Source organism: Argopecten irradians, chromosome 4, assembly GCF_041381155.1.
Source record: "Argopecten irradians isolate NY chromosome 4, Ai_NY, whole genome shotgun sequence".
Classification (NCBI taxonomy): Eukaryota; Metazoa; Mollusca; class Bivalvia; order Pectinida; family Pectinidae; genus Argopecten; species Argopecten irradians.
The window spans coordinates 19,749,645-19,770,606 of NC_091137.1; the positions used below are offsets into that span (position 1 = coordinate 19,749,645).

Below are 20,962 nucleotides of genomic sequence, written 5' to 3' on the forward strand. Positions count from 1 at the left end.
AACAGTACATTATTTTAAAATGTCGGAACTTTGGTTCCGTCTCCATTTCCGGTTTTGGCTATTACTGGCATCCTAAATTTAATTTACTCCTTTTTTTATGGAAAGTGTTGAATTATTTGTTAACTCGTGCTATTTTCCTTTTAATTTAATAATCATGTTGAGAGCTGTTCAAGGTGATGTATACAATTAAGTTAAAAGTGTGAAGTAAATGAGTTTTGATTTCCTAAACATTGTACTTCCGGTTCGATCTGGGTCAGAGGGCGTTTGATAGTTTTTCCAGTCGTCAGTCTGTCAAAATCTGTCAAGAGTTGATGGATAGTGGCTACTCGGCAAGTGTCCGATCACATTTGTAAGATTCTTGGAGTGTTATGGGGTAGCGGGTATACATCTTACCCTTATGGTTATAGCTAAAAACTGTGATGAAAGCTCGTAAGTACAAGTTTTTTTTTTACTATTTTAGACATAAGTCGTATTGTGATAGTTTTACTGATCGTGTCATATCATTGCATCTAGGCCTATCCATTATTTGTTGACACAAGACTGAAGAGTGTTGTAATTTTTGGTCAATAATCCTCTTGATGTTATTGCTATCGTGAATTTCACCTCAACCAAACCTCTTTTATCTGTGTATCTGTTTGATGAGTCTACTGAGATATATATAGCTATCTAAACTATCTAGTGTTTTACAATATACTACAGCAGTACTAATGTGTACATGGCAGTTTTTGTACACTGCACTTTTCACCCTTTCTATCTACTAGCCGTAAATATTGGCTTTGAATCAATGATATATCCATATATTTAAACCAAACAAGCTTCTGTGGTATCTCTGTTAATGTGTTGTATACTGTAAACATATGTATTTATTTTATTTTTGATTGGTTGTAAACATTAAATTAACTTAATGCACAAAACCAGAAACATATATTTGTAATTGTATATATATGCTTCTGTCAAAACATTTTAATTAAATTAACTAAATGCACAAAACCAGAAACATATATACATTTGTAATAGTTATATATGTTTCTGACAATATATTTTAATTAAATTAACTTCATGCACACCCCTGTCAATCCATATCACGCAATAAAGTCATTTTTAGTGGATATAATTTGTGTTTAATATATAAGAAGAAAAAAGATGTCTCAAAATAAAATTTCAGACAGACACTTATTTTTAGAAGTGTTAGATTTAAAAATAAGTTTTTCAAACATGTTGAAATAACTAGATTATTTAATCCAGTGTAACATCTCCAACTATAATTTACATAAATAGAATACTGCTGATAATTATGATTATGAGAAAGAACTTCAATGTGCATTGATTGATTGATTATTTAATTATAATGCAAGGCCTCAGGGTTTATGGTTCAATTCCTATACCGGTAAATAGCATCAGCTAGCATCTAATAATATATCTCAATATCCCGGAACCCTGATAGTCATATTTATCAAATATATCAAAGATGTGCACTAATGAGTGCTTGCTATGATGATAACAAGTATCTAAGTGACTGGACTGATGATCATGATCACTGTAACACTTCCTATATAGCTGCCGTACCCCCGGGGCTTATACACTCGTCAGCTGGCAGTATACAGTGGTATAAATGTTATTTGGATTTGGGCTACATACACAAGTAAACAGTTAGTGTTATAGTCAGTAGTTTCATGCGTCAGTAAATCAACTTTCCCGGAGATGGTGATAATACAACTGGCAGGATGACACCTCTATTTGCCCAGTTTAGCTTAAAGCCTACCTGTTATCTTATATTAGTAATCACAGATTGTTCGTCATGGCAATGCACATGTGTAAACACAAGTGTTACTATTACTAATTTTGATATAATGTTAAATACATTAATATATTTATAGAGTAAGTCCAGTGTTTTACTGAACAATCATTCAATGATTATATATAAATTGGCATTTAATTACATATTTTTTATTTATTTTTTCTTCTTCATTCATATTCTAGCATTTACATATACATGTATACATCATTGATAATTTGATGTATGACCACGAGTATAATTAAGACAAAACATCGATGTTCATGTTGTAAGTGTTACAACAATTACATGTATATTCATCTATATCTGATTTAAAAGCCTACATTTATACAATATACACAAGACATATTCAATTATAATCAAATGTTTATCAATTATAAAATTAATCAGCTTTATCCTAATTATAATTGGTTTAGATATGTCCAATGCTTAAATTGGAAATGTAAATGATATGTGCTTATACTGGATGTGCTGGGCGTCCTTTTGAATGTCTTTCAAAGATTCTGCAGTGAGACAGCACTATAATGTTTGCCTATTATCAGTTCACAAGTGGGAACTTTAAATATTAAAACTAACAGATTGCCACAATATGCATTTTGTAGGTGGTGATCTTTTATGTTTTACAGAAGTTAGATCTAGATCTGACAATTTTTCTGAAATTTGAAGGATCAAACCTAAAATTAATAACAAAGAATTACCTGATGATACATCCTAACAGTATATATGTCCCAAGGCATATTGATGATATAATGGCCTTTTCTATTTGGTTTATAACTTACATACATCTTCTAACATGGCCTTCGCAATGTTTATACATGACAGTGACCATATAAAAAGCAATACAGACCATGTATACAACACACTGTCTGGATATGTAGGGACAAATGTGAGCTTGTAACGATGATATCAAAAGAATATCATATATCCAATAACCAGTCTTATAGTTTATTTCTTCATTCACATTAACAGAAATGGTAATCATGGATTGTAAACAAATAAAAAAATCCATGAGAGTAGAAATTCTAAAAAAATCTGTGTAACCTTTCTATTATTGTTGTAATATTATCTATATCATAACACAAGTCTGATATTTTTTTCACCGTTTTCATGGGGGTATTTTTCCTTTTGATAATTTGTTCATTTGAATCCTATTAAGCTAGCCATATATAAGCTTCATTTCTCGATCGTACATAATGAAGATTGAGATACAATTCAATTCATTCTCAATTCTTTTATTACACTCAGATACACTATTGTGTATAACAAGAGGTCATACATATACAATTCAATTTTAAAGCATGACAGGCAAAATTAGATGCATTATTTGTATAAAGATTCAAACTTTTACAAACAAAATTCAGTGTGTCATAACATTTTTTCCAACAAATTGTTTCACCTTTAAAATTGGTAACATAGGAGATATCAATATACATGTATTGATTATAGTAATAATTGACTTATTCATATGTGTATATATATTAATACATTAGAACAATACATATATTTTAGATAATTTTGAGCTGTAATTAATACTATAACAAATTGCATAATTTCTGAACAAATAAGCATAAATTTGCGTACATTTTTTTATGAAAAATGGAGAACATGCCTTTCATTTTAATGTGATTAGGATGTTTTGTGTAGTAAGCAGGAATGTAATCCCCACGTAGCTGACTTACATTATAATCTGAACATAAAAACAAATAATGGAATTCATCACCAATACCGGTATTGGTACATATTGTAAAGAGACCTGCTGTCACCATACTCCTACAAAAGTATTACTGTATCATCATTATAGTATTTGTTTATGGAACTTTTGCTTTATTGTATTTGCCCTGGGGATCATGTTTTGTTTACCCTAATGTCTACTTTCAGACACTTATGTACAAAACTGACCTAGATTGTATGATGTACATCTCCTTGCAGTTTAATTATATAAATTGTTTTATAATTAAGCCATATTAAATTAATTACATGACACCCAACCCAAAGAAAAAAATACATGGGTATATATGTACATGTATATGTAATGGTTCTGGTTGGTCATCATTGGTTGGCCAAGCAGCTCCATTGGCTATATCACTGTGGAGAAGGTAAACGGAATCGGGGTGCCCAGGAGGTGCGTACCTCTGACTTAGGGGGCGCTGAGGCGGCATTGGGGGGAGCTCGAAGCGAAAGAATGGCCGATGGTAGTTGTTTACATTTTTCCAATGCGATCTATGAGTTGTTTACATTTTTTCAATGCGATCATAGACACATATATTGGGAGGAAAATTAAAAACCAACAATTTTTGCATGTAGAGTGATTTCCATTCTACCGATGAGATGTGTTGATTGAAGCCAAGGATGCACGATTCGTTCAAGCTAAGCCACATAAGTCATGTGAGTATAGGGGCGTGGGTGATTTGTTTACAATTTTCGCTGTCAAAATACGGAGCATGCGGTGGTTTTACGTACTAAAACTGTGTGTAAAGATACATACTGGTAATTGATGTTAGATGTTTGAAGATTAATTTATAACAAAATTTTAGGTGTAATTCAGTGGTGATTTGATGAAATTGTTAATATACTGGGGACGGAGGTATGGGTGAGGTGGCTGAAAGCTGACGACGGCGGCCTGGGTGAGCACGTATATGAATTTCATAATGAGGAAACGAGTGTTATTTGGCCGCTATATTGTAATTTGTTTAGCCTTAAAAATTATAAACTAGTGTCATGTAATCTTATTAAGAAATTACAATTACTCGATATTCCAACTACACATGGAATCCGGTGAGCGATACGTGTATGTTTTATGTTTATATCTTTCTTTCATTCAAGTAATTAATTACAATACTACGTAAATATGTTGCAACTTTGGACAAGTACCTGTACATACAATGTACCCTAGCCAGGATGTTGGTTAGTTAGCTCAGGGGGTATTGTCTTGATTGAACACATACTACATGTACATTAATACTTGAAAAAATACAATGAAAATACTGGCATAATTTTTCAAATGAAATAAAGTAGATTTTAACAAGATAAGTAGATAATACAGGTTTAATTAAAATTTATATTTCAATTTTATTTTGTTTGGAACACAACCACATGGGGAAGTCTAGACCGTAGACTTTATTTTACTAGTTAAAATTAAATAGGTACATACAGATGTAACTAGGCTGTTGTTTTAAACGGACCCCCTGAAGATAGATTAATTAGGTAACAATGAGGTATACCTACACACTGTGACGCTTGACTGATCATCATATCAGGTAAGGTGTTACATTTGGTATTTGGGTAGGGAATGGCTCCAGGGAATGAGTCGAATGGGGGTAACATGGAAAATTAATGGCCCTGGTGGTCATCTGATCGCATGTATGTTAATATGTCTATGCATTTGGTATATACATAATTAAGTAATGATACGATTCAGAAGTGTAAAATATAAATTTACTGGATAAAAATAAAAACCAGTAATTTAATATTCTGTGTGTAAAAGCACTAAAACAGATCGACAATTAAAATGTTTCGGACAGCATGAATTATGACACATTATCTGCAACTTTAGCGTGATTTCAATGTAGATATAATGTTGTTAGGTATTCCACCTGAAATGATCACATCAACAAACAAACAAAATCAATAAATAAAATATGTGAATCAAAATTTATTTCAAAGCTTATGATTGAATATTATTTGTCTACAATATCAATGTAGAACTATATGCTTGAAAGAAATAAAGTATGTCTCTGGTTTAAATATCGCCAAAAACAGGGACGTAGATGACTTATAAATCATGTATATGGAAATTAGACTCATCTAAATTAATTTTAAGTGAAGAGACAATTCTGCAGATTAATGTAGGCCTAATGGATAAAAAATACGTAACGTAACCCCGCGGGGCCCGCCCATGCGCTGTCCCCAACTAAAATAGGGTCTCCCCCCCCCAACCCGATCCCGTCTCTCGCTAACGTAGCGTAATTTTTGCCAAATTTCAACCATTTTACAAGCCATAGAGAAATTTTACTGTGCGCCTTTCAATGTTAATGAAAACCTTAATTCGTCTGGTTCTGGAATTGTGAACTACGTAAAATCACCGCATGCTCCGTATTTTGACAGCGAAAAATGTAAACAAATCACTCCACGCCCCTACTCGCTTGACTTCTTTGGCTTAGCTTGAACGAATCGTGCATCCTTGGCTTCAATCAACACATCTCATCGGTAGAATGGAAATCACTCTACATGCAAAAATTGTTGGTTTTTAAGGTCATCTGACCCGAAGGGTCAGGATGACCTATAGTCATCATGTTTCGTCCGTCGTCGTGCGCCGTCCGCCGTGCGCCGTCCGCCGTGCGTTAACTTTTCACATTTTGAACTTCTTCTCAAGTTTGACCAGTGGGATTGAGCTGAAACTTACCTGAAATGATCCTGAGATGGTCCCGACAAAGTGTTGTTATTTTTCGGGTCGATCCGAAATTCAAGATGGCCGCCACAGCGGCCATCTTGAAAACACATTTTGAACTTCTTCTCAAGTTCTACCAGTGGGATTTGGCTGAAACTTGCATGAAATGATCCTGACATGGTCCCGACAAGGTGTTGTTATTTTTCAGGTCGATCCGAAATCCAAGATGGCCGTCACATCCGCCATCTTGAAAACACATTTTGAACTTCTTCTCAAGTTCTACCGGTGCGATTTGGCTGAAACTTGAATGAAATGATCCTGACATGGTCCCGACAAAGTGATGTTATTTTTCGGGTCGATCCGAAATCCAAGATGGCCGCCACAGCCGCCATCTTGAAAACACATTTTGAACTTCTTCTCAAGTTCTACCGGTGCAATTTGGCTGAAACTTGCATGAAATGATCCTGACATGGTCCCGACAAAGTGTTGTTATTTTTCGGGTTGATCCGAAATCCAAGATGGCCGCCACAGCCGCCATCTTGAAAACACATTTTGAACTTCTTCTCAAGTTCTACTGGTGCGATTTGGCTGAAACTTGCATGAAATGATCCTGACATGGTCCCGACAAAGTGTTGTTATTTTTCGGGTCGATCCAAAATCCAAGATGGCCGCCACAGCCGCCATCTTGAAAACACATTTTGAACTTCTTCTCAAGTTCTACCAGTGCGATTTGACTGAAACTTGCATGAAATGACCCTGACATGGTCCCGACAAAGTGTTGTTATTTTTCGGGTCGATCCGAAATCCAAGATGGCCACCACAGCCGCCATCTTGAAAACACATTTTGAACTTCTTCTCAAGTTCTACCAATGGGATTTGGCTGAAACTTGCATGAAATGATCCTGACATGGTCCTGACAAAGTGTTGTTATTTTTTGGGTCAATCAGAAATCCAAGATGGCCGCCTCAGCCGCCATCTTGAAAACACATTTTGAACTTCTTCTCAAGTTCTACCGGTGCAATTTGGCTGAAACTTGCATGAAATGATCCTGACATGGTCCTGACAAAGTGTTGTTATTTTTCGGGTCGATCGGAAATCCAAGATGGCCGTCACAGCCGCCATCTTGAAAACACATTTTGAACTTCTTCTCAAGTTCTACCGAAGGGATTTGGCTGAAACTTGCATGAAATGATCCTGACATGGTCTCGACAAAGTATTGTTACATCTGTGGTTGATCCCAAATCGAAGATGACTACCATGACACTATATCTAATTAATTTCCTATATGTTAAGGCCCTTGGGCCTCTTGTTTGAAATAAAATTTGTTGAAAGATATTGAAAACGATCCTGACATGATCCTGACAAAGTGACACCATATATAATTAATTTTACTATTGTCAAGGTAGTCAGATGACCGTTAAGGCCCTTTGGGCCTCTTGTTTCTTTTTTTACAATAATTCATGTTACTGATCGCATTGAAAAAATGTAAACAACTACCTTCAGCCATTCTCTCGCTTCGAGCTCCCCACAGCACCCCGTTTCCGTTAACCTTCTCCACGGTGTATATAAATGCCAGCATTCCAGCTAGTGTACAATGTTACCTAATGATTTTCTACTCCTGTTATGATTATTTTACAAAACAAATTTGGAAAAAAAATAACCTGTAACAAAAAAAATACCGATATGTCATATGGAATATCTGACATATTACATATACATTCCATGATATATATGGACAATAGACAAAAATATTTGTAGTAGGTTTCAGTTGTGTATGGTATATACATATAGTGATACGGTCACCTTCTAGCTTCACACTAAAGTGAATTTCCCTTTAGCTCAGTCAGTAGAACGGCAGACCATAAGTCTGGGGTTGCGGGTTCAATACGGCACACTACTCACGCCCTGTTACACATTTATCTATGAATACTTTCACCCTTCAGCTGTTGAGGATGATTCAAATTTACTGCAAAGACTTTCAAAATGGAATTTTATTGTAACATAAGATATTGGATAAGGCACTTGCGGCATAGAGTAGCCTAATACAACTGCCAAATTCTTAACTTTGGTTCAGGAATTTTATCTTTTCCTGCAATATTTATGTGAATGTTTCATAGTTTTTTTAAGGCAATCAGGTTAAAATTTCTGTTGCTCAAATTTTTTAATCAACTGAACTTCTGCGTAAAATGTTTAGATTCCAGTCTCATTCCAAAGTCTAGCTGTCACTATATATTGTTAAGTATTAGTAAATTATACTTGTGCTTCATTACTGATTATAAGAGACTTTAGGATCTTAGGACATTGATTTTATTATTTACATTGAAATTATCTCCCCTGAAAATGCCTTGTATCAGGGACATATCGTGAGCCTTGGTTTAGTGAATGTGAATAATCTAGCTCTCTCAGATGTCTCACAAAGCTTGGTAAAGGACATAAGCTTGTTGTACATTGACGGATAATTATCTCCCTTTGTCATGCATAGCCTGGTGAGGTATATGTGCATGTGGTTGTAACAAACATCTGTGAGTCAGACAGTAAAACAGTTTTGTGGAAATAGTCAATAAAAACACGCATTATACAAAATAACTATTCCGTTATATCATAAATATGTTCACTACTATTTCTTTTCAATGTTATGTTAGGCCAAAGACATAGATATAGATCCTTGGTTATAGGTATTTTGAAACAAAGTTTGTCGAAAAGAGATTAAGGGTGGTAGCGATACGCTTGCATCATACACAAACAACGATACATTTCAGTAATGTCTTTGAAAAAGAAATATGTTTATTTCATATTTTTAACGTAATAATTTGGACAAAAGGGGAGTAACTCATATAGGACAATCTTGTTGACTAAGAACATGGAATTCAGCAGTCCAGAAAATTTGTAATCTGTAAGACAGTTTTGGCTTGGAATGAAGGTGTCTGGATTATCGAGGGTCCACTGTATAATGATGTCATATGCCTGTTATGCTCTCTTTATTATCTGATTGGGGTCGAAGTGGCTGAGTGATTAATGTCCTGACATATAACCACAAGCCCTCCACCTCTGGGTGGCGAGTTTGAATCCCATGTGAGGCAGTTTCCAGGTACTGACCACTGGATGGTGATTTTTTTGGGGTTACTCCAGATTTCCTTGACCTCCTACACTTGACACCATGGCTGTTAAATAAGACATTAAACCTATCAAACCACTATCATTTTTTGTAGAAATGCAATTATTCTAAAATTGTAAAAAAAAAAAGAGAGAAAAAAATATTGAAAAAATAAACTTTATCAAAAAGGAGGAGATGAATTACCTCCCCTAAGGTCTGAAGTAAAGGAATCAGGGATATTTACTTGATAACTGGGAATTGTATTCCCTGATGCCATAAAATTATCTCCCAACATGCCATAAAGTAAAGTAAAAGAATCAGGGGTAAAGGGAAAGTGTCTCCCTTAATGTCACGAGGTGGATATAAAGGAATCTTGGATATTTACTCAAAGTTAATCTATAGGGTTGTTCTAACAAAAATAAGGTTTATGGCATACCATAATAAAATGATATTGTGCTGTTATCTTACAATCTTTATAAAGGCCCCACATATACAGTTATTCTAATAAAATTAGAAAAGAAAAGAACAGAATGATCATTGATCAGAGTGAGGAAAGCAAAATGGCAACAAACTGATGTTGTAGGTTAATGAGATATCATAGATACATTGGATATACACTAATACCTGATGAAGTATCACGATAAAAATACCAGCAGGTAGATTGAATTCTATTGGAGATACACTGAAACGTGATACAAATACCAGGTAAATTGAGTACTTGCATGTACATATCCGAGATTCACTGATACCTGATGAAGAGGAGATGAGTATTGATCAGTGTACATTACCCTCTCATAATGAAGTCATGTAAATGCATAGAAAATAGTGTTGATGTAGATGATGTGAATTAATGCTGCCATGCAAATAGCCACTTGGATTTGTATCACCAGGGGAATTGTCTGTATTAAATGTGCGAGATCTATTCAATCTGTTACTGTCATGTAAGACCAGCACACAATTATCACTATATTGTGCTTATTTCATTAATTCATAAAATTTGGCTCTGTCATATTATATTATATGAAACTATAAAAAGTTCTCTGACACATTCAAACTATTGTTTGATATTTATTTGAAAAATAAAATAAAACTTATTATGCATCAAATTTATGACACACCCAAGAAAGAGACAGAGAAAAAGTGGTCTCTCTCTCTCTATATATATAGCTAGGCAGTCTTACATATGTCAAATTGTGTTATCAAATAATTGTCTTTTAGCTATAGGACCATATATAAGAAAGTGGTCTGGATAAGTATAGGTGATCTAGATCTCTAGAGAGGTTGCTAAGACAGGTTTTACTAGCACAAACTCACTAGATGTATTCTCACAAACAAATGTACACACAATATGTGTATTATAATATTTATTAGGTCACCTTAGGGTGGTTAATTGGTTCAATTAATTTTATAAACATGATTGATTTTATTTGTTTACTTTCAGAAAATTAAGGATAGAGCCAATGCCTTGTCAATTGCAATGTCATGCAGAGTTGCAAACAACATTAATGTTTCCAAAATAAACACCTTTCTAATATTTCTGGTCAAAGCAAAATATTTCTCGCTATGGTACAAACACTGCTCGACAGATAGAAACACTACTCGACACATAGATGCAAAATGGAATATACCAGCTTCAGAACTATGTAAACAAGAAATTTCAGATATGAGTGAATATATATCTTATAATTATCAACTGATTTGGAAATGATTGTAGACAGTCAGTTCTACCACATGCATTGATTCATTGATTATTTGTAGGTTCTTGGTCAATTTTTCATCACTAGTAGTATTTAAATACATGTAATATGTAACTTAAAATTTATTTACCAAGTACTTAATTTTATGTCTTAAAGAGTAGTTCATCAATGTTGATCAACTATTATACATTGTGTATTTGTGAATTATTGATGAAATATTCTTCATGAATGGTAAATATGTTGAGGAATCCCAGGGGCCTGGTATATTCCAGACCAAATTTTCAGTCGATCTATGAATTACCTCTAAAATTGTTTATAACTAGTTAACTAACATTGTAATGGAGTTATAATTACTGGGATCATGATTAGGTTGATAAATAGCTATGCTGTTTAATGACTTTGCACACTTTCACAACTTGCATATTGTGTACAACAATTATTTATAGATTATTTGTAATTGATACCGGCCTTCATCCTTACACTGTTAATTGTTTGTATAGATAAAATATTTAATGATTGGTTCAGTGGGATGTCTATCTTTACATCATGTGAACACAGGTGACCTTGGGATCAAGGACATTACAATTTGCAGCAGCACTTAATTAAGAAAGGACTAATTAGCAACAATAAACATCATACTTAAAGTTAGTTTGAACTTGGAAACATGCAAGGATATACATGAGGAGTGTTTATAGGGACCTCAACAGTACTTAAGTAATTATATATAATAGACCGCTGACCTTGGGGTCAAAGACATATGTAGCTAACTATAAACACATTATCACAGGGATTTGACACATTCATATTACCCAGACAAGTGGGACTTGTAAATTCCTTGTCTGTGATGGATCTGGGTTTTACTTCCTTGTGCGACAGTGTTCCTTAAAGATGCTCCACCGCTGACAAATAGTATATTTTCACTGTCTAAAACAGGAGCAGACAATTAAGTATTTTTCTTCAGTTACAAAAGTTACTAACTTTACACCATTATCATGATCACCTTTGAAAAGTTTGAGCTTCGAATTTTACTTCAAGTTAAAAGTATGAAAATTATTAATAACACCCCAGAAAAATTCCGTGGCACTATATCCTATATGGAAAGAAGAACTGATTGTGCATACACTAATGGTAGAGTCAGATTACCGGAAAAAATCATCTACCAAAAGTCAGTACTTGACATTATATACTATCCCACATACAGTGTAGTAAATAAGGTACTAAATCCGAAACCAAGACATGGAGGGCTTTCTAGTGGACATGGTCAATTAACACATGTAGTAGGTACAGCTCACATATACCGGCCTCCACACCTTTTTATCTTTCCCCCTCTGATAGTTTCCCCGGGGAAAGAATTGGCTAGCTGATTTCTTCCCCGGGGAAAAAACTGGCTAGCTGATTTTTTCCCCCGGGGAAAGAATAGGCTAGCTGATTCTTTCCCCCCCCTAATTACTTTTATCCCCCGGGGAAAGAATTAGCTAGCTGATTCTTTCCCCCCTCTTGATTAGTTTTAGGGGGAAAACCATTGACTAGCTGATTCTTTCCCCTCTCTCGAACTTGTTCCAGGGAGTGGGGGAGACTATTTGCTAGCTGATTATTCCCCCCTCTTGATTAATTCTAGGGGGAATAATTGGCTAGCTGATTCATTCCCCCGCTCGATTATATCTAGAGGGAAACTATTGGCTAGCTGATTCTTGCCCCCCTCACAAATTATATCTAGGGGAGAAACTATTGGCTAGCTGATTCTTTCCCCCCTCTCGATTATATCTAGGGGAGAAACTGTTGGCTAGCTGATTCATTCCCCCCTCTCGATTTATTTCCAGGGGGTGGGGAAAACTATTGGCTAGCTGATTATTCCCCCTCTTGATTATATCTACGGGGAAACTATTGGCTAGCTGATTCTTTCCCCCCTCTCGATTTATTTCTAGGTGGGAAACTATTGGCAAGCTGATTCTTTCCCCCCTCTCGATTTGTTTCTAGGTGGGAAACTATTGGCTAACTGATTCTTTCCCCCCTCTGGAATTATTTCAAGGGGGTGGGAGAGACTATTGGCTAGCTGATTATCCCCCCCCCTTCTTGATTAATTTTAGGGGGAAATATTGGGTAGCTGATTCTTTCCCCCACTTCGCTTTATTTTTAGGGGTAAAATATTGGCTAAATGATTGTTTCCCCTCTTCCCTCTATATTTATTTCTATAAGGGGGAAACTATTAGCTAGCCGATTCTTTCCCCCCTCTTGATTATATCTAGGGGGGAAACTATTGGCTAGCTGATTCTTTCCCCCCTCTCGATTAATTCTAGGGGGGAAACTATTGGCTAGCTGATTCTTTCCCCCCTCTTGATTATATCTAGGGGGGAAACTATTGGCTAGCTGATTCTTTCCCCCTCTTGATTATATCTAGGGGGGGGGGGGAACTATTGGCTAGCTGATTCTTTCCCCCCTCTTGATTAATTCAAGGGGGAAACTATTGGCTAGCTGATTCTTTCCCCCTCTTGATTATATCTAGGGGGGAAACTATTGGCTAGCTGATTCTTTCCCCCCTCGATGATTAATTCTAGGGGGAAACTATTGGCTAGCTGATTCTTTCCCCCCTCTTGATTAATTCTAGGGGGGAAACTATTGGCTAGCTGATTCTTTCCCCCTCTTGATTATATCTAGGGGGGAAACTATTGGCTAGCTGATTCTTTCCCCCCTCTTGATTAATTCTAGGGGGAAACTATTGGCTAGCTGATTCTTTCCCCCCTCTTGATTATATCTAGGGGGGAAACTATTGGCTAGCTGATTCATTCCCCCTCTTGATATTATATATCTAGGGGGGAAACTATTGGCTAGCTGATTCTTTCCCCCCTCTCGATTAATTCTAGGGGGAAACTATTGGCTAGCTGATTCATTCCCCCCTCTTGATTAATTCTAGGGGGAAACTATTGGCTAGCTGATTCTTTCCCCCCTCTTGATTATATCTAGGGGGGAAACTATTGGCTAGCTGATTCATTCCCCCCTCTTGATTATATCTAGGGGGGAAACTATTGGCTAGCTGATTCTTTCCCCCCTCTTGATTATATCTAGGGGGGAAACTATTGGCTAGCTGATTCATTCCCCCCTCTTGATTATATCTAGGGGGAAACTATTGGCTAGCTGATTCTTCCCCCCTCTCGATTAATTCTAGGGGGAAACTATTGGCTAGCTGATTCTTTCCCCCCTCTCGATTAATTCTAGGGGGGAAACTATTGGCTAGCTGATTCTTTCCCCCCTCTCGATTAATTCTAGGGGGAAACTATTGGCTAGCTGATTCATTCCCCCCTCTTGATTATATCTAGGGGGGAAACTATTGGCTAGCTGATTCTTTCCCCCCTCTTGATTAATTCTAGGGGGGAAACTATTGGCTAGCTGATTCATTCCCCCTCTTGATTATATCTAGGGGGGAAACTATTGGCTAGCTGATTCTTTCCCCCCTCTTGATTAATTCTAGGGGGGAAACTATTGGCTAGCTGATTCTTTCCCCCCTCTTGATTAATATCTAGGGGGGAAACTATTGGCTAGCTGATTCTTTCCCCCCTCTTGATTATATCTAGGGGGGAAACTATTGGCTAGCTGATTCATTCCCCCCTCTTGATTATATCTAGGGGGGAAACTATTGGCTAGCTGATTATTCCCCCCTCTAGTTTATATCTAGGGGGGAAACTATTGGCTAGCTGATTCTTTCCCCCCTCTTGATTAATTCTAGGGGGAAACTATTGGCTAGCTGATTCTTTCCCCCTCTTGATTATATCTAGGGGGGAAACTATTGGCTAGCTGATTCATTCCCCCTCTTGATTATATCTAGGGGGAAACTATTGGCTAGCTGATTATTCCCCCCTCTTGATTATATCTAGGGGGGAAACTATTGGCTAGCTGATTCATTCCCCCCTCTTGATTATATCTAGGGGGGAAACTATTGGCTAGCTGATTCTTTCCCCCCTCTTGATTAATTCTAGGGGGGAAACTATTGGCTAGCTGATTATTCCCCCCCTCTTGATTATATCTAGGGGGGAAACTATTGGCTAGCTGATTCTTTCCCCCCTCTTGATTATATCTAGGGGGGAAACTATTGGCTAGCTGATTCTTTCCCCCCTCTTGATTATATCTAGGGGGAAACTATTGGCTAGCTGATTCTTTCCCCCTCTTGATTATATCTAGGGGGAAACTATTGGCTAGCTGATTCTTTCCCCCTCTCGATTAATTCTAGGGGGAAACTATTGGCTAGCTGATTCTTTCCCCCCTCTTGATTAATATCTAGGGGGGAAACTATTGGCTAGCTGATTCTTTCCCCCCTCTTGATTATATTCTAGGGGGGAAACTATTGGCTAGCTGATTTTTCCCCCCTCTTGATTATATTCTAGGGGGAAACTATTGGCTAGCTGATTCTTTCCCCCCTTTTACCCTCTTGATTATCCCCTCTAGATTAATCTAGGGGAAACTATTGGCTAGCTGATTCTTTCCCCCCTCTCGATTAATTCTAGGGGGAAACTATTGGCTAGCTGATTCATTCCCCCCTCTTGATTATATCTAGGGGGAAACTATTGACTAGCTGATTCTTTCCCCCCTCTTGATTATATCTAGGGGGAAACTATTGGCTAGCTGATTTTTCCCCCTCTTGATTATATCTAGGGGGAAACTATTGGCTAGCTGATTTTTCCCCCCTCTTGATTATATCTAGGGGGAAACTATTGGCTAGCTGATTCTTTCCCCCCTCTCGATTAATTCTAGGGGGAAACTATTGGCTAGCTGATTCTTTCCCCCCTCTTGATTATATCTAGGGGGGAAACTATTGGCTAGCTGATTCTTTCCCCCCTCTCGATTAATTCTAGGGGGAAACTATTGGCTAGCTGATTCTTTCCCCCCTCTTGATTATATCTAGGGGGGAAACTATTGGCTAGCTGATTCTTTCCCCCCTCTTGATTATATCTAGGGGGGAAACTATTGGCTAGCTGATTCTTTCCCCCCTCTTGATTATATCTAGGGGGGAAACTATTGGCTAGCTGATTCTTTCCCCCCTCTTGATTATATCTAGGGGGAAACTATTGGCTAGCTGATTCTTTCCCCCCTCTTGATTATATCTAGGGGGAAACTATTGGCTAGCTGATTCATTCCCCCCTCTTGATTATATCTAGGGGGGAAACTATTGGCTAGCTGATTCTTTTCCCCATCTCGATATATTTTTAAGTGGGAAACTATTGGCTAACTGATTCTTTCCCAGTCTTGATTTATTTGAGAAGGGAAAACTACTAGGTAGCTTATTCTTTCCTCCCACTCCATATATTTTGAGAGGGGTGATATAGCTAGGTGATACCCCCTCCCCTCTCGACTATTGGCTAGCTGAAGGGGGGCGGTCATCTTTCCCTCTTTTCTACTTACTTCTGGGGTGAACATGTAGGTGTGAGAATAAACATGTAGTATTGCATGACTATACTTGATTCTTGCACCAAACCCTTTTTTCTCAGGAATAAATTATTGGCTTTCTCATCTGTTCTTGCTGCCCCCGCCCCCCATACTAAAGGAAATTAAAACAAAAATTAAGCCCCTTCATATTTCTAAAATTGCGTAAATGTTCAAAATATACAGATCTGTATATACAATGTATTTTTTTTTAATCTTAATTCTTTATATTCTTTATATAATTATACCACTGGTAATGGAATATTGCTACATTTCAGCAAAAATATGAAATTATTGAGTTATTTGAGTCTTTATATCAATAATTCCTATTTTGATATATCAAGTTAATATAGAAATTAACGAAATAATGGAACCATGATGTACTAAATTTGTAAAAGATATAATCAAATACATATTGGAAGTTTTTCCCTTAAGTTTAAAAAGTACATTGCATTTTTACATTAATTGTCTTTGTGTAAAAAATGTTTATATTAATTTTAATTTTGACATTGAAGTGACACCTGTACACCATTGAAATAACAACATCTATATGTTGGAATAGCTCTAAGGGATGGTAATTACAAGACAATTAAATAGGTGTTGATGATTGTACTAATTAATGACTGTCACCTGATCTAACATCGGTTCACCCTAACATATCACACCTGGCTGAAGACTCTTTTGTTTAAAGCATTGTAGTCTTTAGTCACCATGTCTGATCTATATAGCTAATAGTTGCTGTTTATTGGGTATGGCTTCACACCTTGACATCAGTAAGGTCCATATTTGGTAATATTATATATACATTTGTCTGCTTTTGTGACCACTATACATTGTATACTTTTCATTGATGCAATCAGCATCATCCCACCTTGAAAAACCATGGAAGATAATTCCTACAATGAACTTGTTATATACCTCAGTAAATCAGTGTACCCTGCATATGTAACAAACATTAAAGATGCAAATAAGAAGAAATCTGAAAAAAGAAGAATTCGCATCAAAGCTAAGGGGTTCCAGTGCAAAGATGGCACCTTATACAAAGATGACAAGAAGGTACTGAGACACAATGAAGTACAAGCTGTCTTGACCAGCCTTCACTCAGGTAATTATATATTCATGTATATATATATATCTTCAAAATTATTATATTTAAAGATGCTCCACTGTCGACAAATGGTATTTTTCTCCGTCAAAAACATGAGCAGACAATTCAGTATTTTTCTTCAGTTACACCATTACCATCATTTTGAAAAGTTTGAACTTCTAATTTTACTTCAAGATAAAAATATTTACATTAATCAATGCATCCAGAAAAAATTCCGTTCTATATGGAATGGAATACTGATCTCACACACACCAAAAACAAAATAAATCATTTTATATTATTTTTTTGTGTTAATTAGACATATACATTCCACACATGATTATTAACACCAATTATTGTTCAAATGACTAGTATCATTAATGCTGTCAGCTATGGAGCTTAATTTTTGAAAGCAGATGATCATTTAAAATTTATTATCTAATTTAAATTTTACTTCTGTCCGATTTTTATGTTTTTATTCAAATAGTTTCAACAAGTATGCAATTTTTGAATATATAAATTAGAACATGTTAAATTAATGTGCATATACAATGTATATCGATGTGATATACATGTACACATGCAGATGGTAATTAGCATTTGAGGTTTTGCCAGGTAAATCTGGGTATATTTAAACAGATTCTGTTTTCAAAATCAAAAAACATTAAACTTGCATGTATTTAAGTTTAATTACACAATTCAGAGGAATGTACATGCCGTAGGTGGCTTTTCATGTGCAAATGCTGCTATTTCCAAATTTTTAAAGCATTTAAAAACATTTAGTATGATTGTTTTTGTGTGTGTTTCATTTTTACAGTATAATGATATTGATCAATCTTCTTCAAAATTCTTTTACATATTTCTTTTCTGAATAACAATAAGAAGCTCAAATTTTTCAATGATGCTTATAGTGTAGAGGAGTGTAAATTTTAAGTAAGTAACTTTTGTCTATGAAAACAAAATACTAGTTTGTACTTCACCCTTCGATATGTGTGTTTTCTCTGGCCTATTCTACACCAACTCATGGTTTATCCTATACTTAGTTGTTGCTGGGCCCATCTCTGATAAATGTTAGAGATGTCATCCTCCCAATTCTGATACTAATGTAAGAGATGTCATCCTCCCAATTCTGATACTAATGTTAGAGATGTCACCCTCCCATCTCTAATACTAATGTTAGAGATGTCACCCTCCCATCTCTGATACTAATGTTAGAGATGTCATCCTCCCATCTCTGATACTAATGTTAGAGATGTCACCCTCCCATCTCTGATACTAATGTTAGAGATATCACCCTCCCATCTCTGATACTAATGTTAGAGATGTCACCCTCCCATCTCTGATACTAATGTTAGAGATGTCACCCTCCCATCTCTGATACTAATGTTAGAGATGTCACCCTCCCATCTCTGATACTAATGTTAGAGATGTCACCCTCCCATCTCTGATACTAATGTTAGAGATGTCACCCTCCCATCTCTGATACTTAAGTGAGAGACGTCACCCTTCCATCTCTGATACTAATGTTAGAGATGTCACCCTCCCATCTCTGATACTAATGTTAGAGATGTCACCCTCCCATCTCTGATACTAATGTTAGAGACGTCACCCTCCCATCTCTGATACTAATGTTAGAGATGTCACCCTCCCATCTCTGATACTTATGTTAGAGATGTCACCCTCCCATCTCTGATACTAATGTTAGAGATGTCACCCTCCCATCTCTGATACTAATGTTAGAGATGTCACCCTTCCATCTCTGATACTAATGTTAGAGATGTCACCCTCCCATCTCTGATACTAATGTTAGAGATGTCACCCTCCCATCTCTGATACTAATGTTAGAGATGTCACCCTCCCATCTCTGATACTAATGTTAGAGATGTCACCCTCCCATCTATGATACTAATGTTAGAGATGTCACCCTCCCATCTCTGATACTAATGTTAGAGATGTCACCCTTCCATCTCTGATACTAATGTTAGAGACGTCACCCTTCCATCTCTGATACTAATGTTAGAGATGTCACCCTCCCATCTCTGATACTAATGTTAGAGATGTCACCCTCCCATCTCTGATACTAATGTTAGAGATGTCATCCTCCCATCTCTGATACTAATGTTAGAGATGTCACCCTCCCATCTCTGATACTAATGTTAGAGATGTCACCCTCCCATCTCTGATAAATGTTAGAGATGTCACCCTCCCATCTCTGATACTAATGTTAGAGATGTCACCCTCCCATCTCTGATACTAATGTTAGAGATGTCACCCTCCCATCTCTGATACTAATGTTAGAGATGTCACCCTCCCATCTCTGATACTTATGTTAGAGATGTCACCCTTCCATCTCTGATACTAATGTTAGAGATGTCACCCTCCCATCTCTGATACTAATGTTAGAGATGTCACCCTCCCATCTCTGATACTAATGTTAGAGATGTCACCCTCCCATCTCTAATACTTATGTTAGAGATGTCACCCTCCCATCTCTAATACTTATGTTAGGGATGTCACCCTCCCATCTCTAATACTAATGTTAGAGATGTCACCCTTCCATCTCTGATACTAATGTTAGAGATGTCACCCTTCCATCTCTGATACTAATGTTAGAGATGTCACCCTTCCATCTCTGATACTTAAGTGAGAGACGTCACCCTTCCATCTCTGATACTAATGTTAGAGATGTCACCCTCCCATCTCTGATACTAATGTTAGAGATATCATCCTCCCATCTCTGATAAATGTTAGAGATGTCATCCTCCCAATTCTGATACTAATGTAAGAGATTTTACACTCCCATCTCTGATACTAATGTTAGAGATGTCACCCTCCCATCTCTGATACTAATGTTAGAGATGTCACCCTTCCATCTCTGATACTAATGTTAGAGATTTTACACTCCCATTTCTGATACTAATGTTAGGGATTTTACACTCCCATCTCTGATACTAATGTTAGAGATTTTACACTCCCATCTCTGATTCTAATGTTAGGGATGTCATGTTTCTGTTTGATTATTTGTTTCATACAATTTTAACATATTTGCAATTCACAGGAAAATATGCTGGTGGTCATCTAGGAAGAGACAAAACATACCAAAAGTGTCTGCAAGGATATTACTGGAAAGGCATGAAAGAGGATGTAACTTCGTTTGTTAGAGACTGTGATCAGTGTTGTAGAGTCAATCTTGGACCAGTAAAAAATGCTCCTCCACTTAATTCTATATCAGTGCCTTCCAAAGTTTGGAGCCTTGTTGGAATTGACATTGTTGGACCTTTACCAATAACGGATACTGGCAATAAATACATCGTGGCTGCAACAGACCATTTCTCAAAGTGGTCAGAAGCACGTGCCATTGGCGAGAAAACTGCTGAGAATGTGGGAAAGTTCATATTGGACTGTGTCTGTAGACTAGGACCAATGGATTCTATAATCACAGACCAAGGAAAGGAGTTCACCAACAAAGTTGTAGACTTTTTAACAGATG

At 36.5% G+C, this 20,962-nt stretch overlaps 1 protein-coding gene across 3 annotated transcripts in view; it reads left to right on the forward strand.

The window, feature by feature from the left end:
* The first annotated feature begins 240 nt into the window (after positions 1 to 240).
* Positions 241 to 20,962, forward strand: part of LOC138320873 (ecotropic viral integration site 5 ortholog-like) — a 75,536-nt gene continuing 54,814 nt past the window's right edge. For 2 of the 3 annotated variants that reach the window (XR_011208259.1, XM_069264150.1), the window contains exon 1: positions 241 to 429. The gene's annotated coding sequence lies outside the window, so the exon portion shown is untranslated. The remainder of the gene's footprint in view (positions 430 to 20,962) is intronic. The other variant, XM_069264153.1, reaches the window with a different exon arrangement.